The following is a 6,000-nucleotide window of genomic DNA, read 5'->3' on the forward strand; positions in this document are numbered from 1 at the left end:
GAGGGAGAGATCCTCAAATGGAGTCTGTTCTTCATCTTCCATGCTAGGGGAGAGGACTTCAAAGCGATTGTGTATTTCTAAACAATCAGAGCGAACCCTGGGCCTCCTACTTCTTTGAGTCACGTTTCTCCATATATCTGGCACCTGTGTTGGTGAACTAGCCTCCTTCCCAGGGGTGTCCCCTGTCTCCTCCTTGGTGGAGACCGTGTTCTCTGTTGCTTCCAAGAAGAGCTCCAGCTCTCTAATTCTTTGGAGCGTAGCTACACGTTCCTCCAGTTGCTGGACTTTGTCTTCTAAGAGGGCAATCAACATACAATTGCTGCAGGTAAAGCCGCCTGCAACCTTTGGCAAGATGGCAAACATTGCGCAGGAACCGCAGGCAGGGTTATAGGAGTTCTAAAGAAAACCCCAGTCAGTAATCTGGCTGCTGCATTTTGGACCAGCGGAAGTTTCAAAGTTGTCTTCAAGGGCAGCTCCACATGGAGCACATTGCAATAATCCAATCTGGAAATTACCAGAGCATGGAGTACCATGGACAAGTCATATCTGTCCAAAAATCTGGAACTCTTTGGGTAAGAATAAATAATTATGTTGTAGGACCCCATGGACAGCATGAATTTCAAATAAAGTATGGTAAGTGTTAGTGCAGTTTGACTGCTACGTTGGAAGTCAGGTGAAACAACTACACCATTAAGTCATTGTGTACAGTGGTGCCTCGCAAGACGAAAATAATTCATTCCGCGAGTCTTTTCGGCTTGCGATGTTTTTCGTCTTGCGAAGCACGGTCCGTCGCAACTGCGCCTCTTCAAGCGGCTTTAAGAAAAAAGCGCAAGACGTTTTCGTCTTGCGAAGCAAGCCCATAGGGAAATTCGTCTAGCGAAGCAACGCAAAACCGAAAAACCCTTTCATCTAGCGAGTTTTTCGTCTTGCGAGGCATTCGTCTTGCGGGGCACCACTGTATATGTATGTACACAGGTATCTATCAAAGGAAGTATGACTTCGCAAGACTACCCATCCCATACTTCAAACCCTGCTTTGCTATTCTGAGGAGGGTTTGTTGCTATTTTTAAAAAGCTTGGGAGAGGCAAATTTGACAGGAGGCAATATTTGCCACTAGTCAAATACAGCTATTTGAATGGATAGCTGCTCTGATCAACATATTTTAAAATGATAATGCTATCTAATTCTGTGGGCTTTATGATGTTTTGAGACATTTTATTGTACTGTTTCTACTTCAAATGTATTCAATTTATTGTTTATATTATAGTGTTTAATTTTGGTGTTGGGTTTTTACAGAATGCTTTGTGAATTTTTTTTTCTTTATGAAAAGCAGTACACAAATTACCGAATGAACGAATGAATGTGAAAAGCTAAGACCCATCCAGGAGGGCATCTTAACCCAATTTCCCAACAGTTGGCAATGTCATGGGGAGAAGTTGCAGTATTGCCCCTCCCCCAAGGCTTCTTAAATTAATTTTGTAGTGTGCCACAGAATGGCTCTGCAGTAGATTGCACGCTGCCAAACTAATATGAACAGTGGATCTTAGAGATCCCCAAGACCTATTGCAGGAGGAGGTTGACAGTCCTGGGCCAGATAAACCATTGCAGAAGCATATCTAAAACACAGTCTTCCTAGTTCATTTGAATGATTCAGGTCTACTGCAAAACAGATGGGAAGTGGGTTGCACCCTTTGGCACATTAAAAAATGTGCAGCATTGAGAAGTATAATCACTGAACTGGGCTGCCAAGGGTATTTTGTAAGCATGAGAAATCTTTCACCTTTCCGTACAAGATGGCACATACCATCACAAGTGGGCAGGCTTGTGTCGGAAAAGGGGGACCGTCAGATACAGTGGGCCTAAACAAATTAGGAGTGTAAAGGTCATCACCAGCACTTTCAAGGGAGAAAAAGCTGTCTTTTTCACATTTTCACCCCAGGCAAAGTTTTGCATATACACGTGTAGTAGATGGTTCAATTCATACCAAGGGAGATGGCAGAACAAATGAAGATTCCGGCATTCTTTTAGAATGAATACATATCAATCTGGGATACTAGTTTTGAAATTGTACTTGGCAATGTATTCCATGCTTGGGCTGCTCGTGCACAGCAATGATGGGGGCAAATAGGAACATTTCTTAAGATTCTTCTGGGGTTCTTGGTCCAGCCCCCCCTTTCGTCCATGCTGCTAGTGGGATAGGCCAGCAGGCTCCACCACAGACTAGGTGCATTCATTAGAGCTCCTGTATGCACAAGGGCAGTGGTGGGAAACCTAGTGGCCTCCCAATTTGGCCTGTAAGGTTATCTTGACTAAGCAACACCCACCTGCCACACACTTCATGCCATATATACGATATCAGGTGGGGTTGTGGCCACTGCCAATCTGAGCTTCCATGGGGCTCCACATGACTTGATGATCATAAGGGCTTGCAAGGGCCTTGTGCACAGCGCTTGACAGCACTCGACAAACACTGCTAGCACTTTATGGCGTGTACCCATGTGGTTTCATTTCAAACCACCATGCAGGGGAACACAGGACATCTGATGTCATTGTGACATCAGGTGATTGACAAGTAGACGGTCCTCCCACCATAAAACTTGATAATCCAAAAAGACCGTCCAAGTGTTGTAGCCTGAGTATCTGTATCTACAAAAATAGCTAACAATGGGAGTACTGTATCACTCTACAAGGTGACTCACTTCAAACTCGACATTGTTATTTTGTGGGTGGATTATCACTGTTTTTAAAAAGGTTGGGAGTGGTAAATTTGACATGCAGATGAGTAGGAGAGGGAGGCAAATTTGGCAAGAAGAAGAGTGGGAGAGGGAAGTGCTCAACTTCATCCTTATCCTTGTCTACACATTTCCCACTTCAAATCCCTCCCCATCCCCCAATGTGTGCTTCCTTTTCTTTTTGATCCCCGTGGGACAGGGGAAATAACCTGTGAGTCATCTGAAGCAGAAAAAATTGTGAGCAGGTAAACCTTTAAGCATCCACTCTTCCTCAATTCCTTCTTCATTCACTCAGTCTCCAATATATTTTGGGTTAACTTTTGAATTTCCTAAATATGCTAGATATCTGAATACTTTGATGATCCTCAAGTATCACAATCTCTTTTCCTAGGGACAGTTTTAACTGTCTCCCTTCCACAATATGGGAAAGGCAATATCAAAGTAGTCGAAACTTTGGGCCACGTCTTTTTTGAATGCAATCATAATAGAGAAGAATATAACAGATTTAAGTTCCCTTATGGAGAAAAAGACCCTTGAAGGGCCTGGAATCTTTCTTGGCTAGTACAAACAAGTTAATAATAGATTTAGTGGCCATGTTCCTCTTCTTTGCTCAAGTGCATCATGAGATGATACTTTCAATTCAACTGCAATTTGTATCTCATATTTTTATTTTTGTATCATATTGTATTTTAAATAAGTACCGGTATTTGTTTTAACGATCATGCTTTTTAGCTATGTATGTCTGTTTTAGCAGGTCTGTTGCGATATACTAAACGACAGATTGACTTCATTCCAAATTCTTCCCCAAACCCCAACAGCTGCTTTCCTTTTCTTACAAAAATGCACTGGGGCTCTAATAAGTGCATTTGTTCATAACATGTAATTAGCACCTGTCCTCTACTTACTGATGTGACATTTTTGACACTCTACATTTTAGGATGCTTTGTTCTGTGAGGCACCTCAGTCTGTTGCTCCACCTTCAACTCTAACCACAGAAGGATGCCTCATCATCCCCAGTGTTTATATGTTTTTTTGGCAAAATCAGTAAAGTATAAATGAGCCGGAGATAATCTCAACATACAGCAAGAGAGGCAAAACCAGCAGTTGCACATGATTCTTCCATCGATGCTCTTTTCACTAGACTGTCTAAAAAGTCCCTTTCCTTATGCTGACTTGCATCATAGCAAGTACTTTGAACTTGGTTAGACTGGAAAGAGAGAAAAGCAGATATCTATATCTATCTGCTTCTAGTGTATGCATCTCAAAAAAAAAATAATAATCACCAAGTTTTTCCCCCTTCAACTAGTTATTTGCGTGTGTTGCTACATTACACCCCAGGGACATGCAAATACTGCCATTCAAAGCAGGGCTGGTCTGCTGCCTGTTTCCCAGTGTGGCGCCCGTAGCACCTTGAGTGTTAATAGACTGCTGGAGAGACTGTAAACATTAATCATGTGCTTTCCGCTCTCTAGCCCACCTAGAGCACGAAGGGGATCCGCAGCCGCTTTAGGGAAGACAAACTGTGTGCAGCTACCTCTTACCCTCTTCGGGTCCCGCGCTCGGCCAGGCTAGAGCTACAGTGGCAAGGAGGGGAGCCCCTTGTGCAGTTGCAATTGGTGATCCAGAAAGCCACATCATGCATTAGGAAATGCGGCTAATAAGAGCTGCAGGAGAAAACCGGCGTGATGCAGGAAGGACAGGCGATGGCAGATGTTTGCATTGGGGGGAAAGAAAGGTGCTGACCGTACGGATTTCATCTCTTCCCTGGAGCTGAATGTCGATTTTTGGGGAGGGGAGCAAAGTCTGCTTCCTTCCCTCCATATCTTGGCAAGAGGCGACACTGCAGGGAACTTGGGGAGAGAGAGTTACCCCCACAGACAGACAAATAAAGGGTTGTTATTTACCTTGTGAGAAGTGCAGCCCGCTCCTGGGCTCAGCTATTGCCGCAGGTGCAGAGGAAAGTGAGGATGCCCAGTCCTGCTTCTGCGGCTGCCTTCTGCTAAACTCACATCCCCCGCCCGCCCTTGGTCCCCAGGCAGTCGCTGCTGCTGCTGCTGCTGCTGCTGCCTCACATTGAACTCCCCCTTCCCCCTTAAGACGCGCTCGCCTTCCCGACCCATTCACAACCAGAGCGGCTGTGCGTGTGTGCGGCAGCTTCAACCAAGGGGAAAACTGACAGGGCCGCTGACCAATCTGAAGGCGGAGCAGTCCGCCGGCTTGACTAAGAGGCCAATGGCTCTGCCGCAGAGGACGCCAGACGAACCAATGGTGGGCGGGCGCAGTGGGTGACGGACCCCAGGACAGGGACACAGGCGCCCATAGCAGACTCCAGGAGACATTTATGTATGAGGGCCTATTCAGGAGCCGGTCACCACCCTGACACCACGCCTTCTTGAAAGGTCTCCTAGAGCACAGCATCATCCTGCTACTCCAGAGCAGGTGTTTGTGCAGGATCTTTCTTCAGTTCATGCTAAAACACAAACTCACACAATAAATATTTTGAGAGCTTTTGGATTTGGAACTGGGTTAGTAAAGAAGGACGAAATCCTCTCTAAAGGGTGATTTTTTAGTATTTATTTTATTGAACTGTCCACAGGATTGATTGATTGACTCACACACACCCTCAAAGAGTATCAACACAAAAAAACACTTAGTGGGTGTGCCTTGCCCCATAATTATTTATATGGTATATAATGTGTTAGCTGTGTTAGAAAAAGTAACAAACAGGTCCCTCCCAAAGTAGCTGAGCGACTTACAGCTTTAAAAATGTAAACTACTTTCCAAGGTAAATGTGCAGCACTAACGACAATTCTCAGACGGCATTACTTCTACATAAATTGTTCTTGACATTCATAATCACCTAAAAAAAGTTAAAAACAATGTATATATTGCTGCCTGTATGCTCACTGGCTTATAGTTTTTTATTAATTCTCACAACAGTTTTTTGAAAACACATCATTAGTATTCCCATTTTACAGTGGGAAGCTGAGGCAGAGAGAAAGTGGCAAGTCCAAAGGGGAGCTTCAAGAACAAAAGTTTAAACTAAAGACCACAGTGAAGAAAACCATAGTTAATTCCAGGTGTTGAATGGAGTTGTGGTTGCCACTAGTTCTGAAATGTGGTAGCTTCAAAGAGTTTGCAGTTCAGCACCAGGGACTACTGTTCAAGGGTAAATACGATCATTATTGTTAGCTGCCCTGGAAATACTAATGTTCAGGATACATATTTGTAAAATAAATAACAGAGATGTTCAGATTGTGGCAAGCTT

General features: G+C 44.1%; 1 protein-coding gene across 2 annotated transcripts in view; it reads right to left on the reverse strand.

Annotated features, from left to right (window-relative positions):
• FMN1 (formin 1) overlaps window positions 1-4,749 on the reverse strand; it is a 156,558-nt gene extending 151,809 nt beyond the window's left edge. For both annotated transcript variants that reach the window (XM_082239372.1, XM_082239370.1), the window contains exon 1: window positions 4,637-4,749. The gene's annotated coding sequence lies outside the window, so the exon portion shown is untranslated. The remainder of the gene's footprint in view (window positions 1-4,636) is intronic.
• Window positions 4,750-6,000: the final 1,251 nt, after the last annotated feature.

The sequence above is a fragment of the Podarcis vaucheri genome (genome assembly GCF_965113315.1).
Source record: "Podarcis vaucheri genome assembly, chromosome: 1".
NCBI lineage: Eukaryota > Metazoa > Chordata > Lepidosauria > Squamata > Lacertidae > Podarcis > Podarcis vaucheri.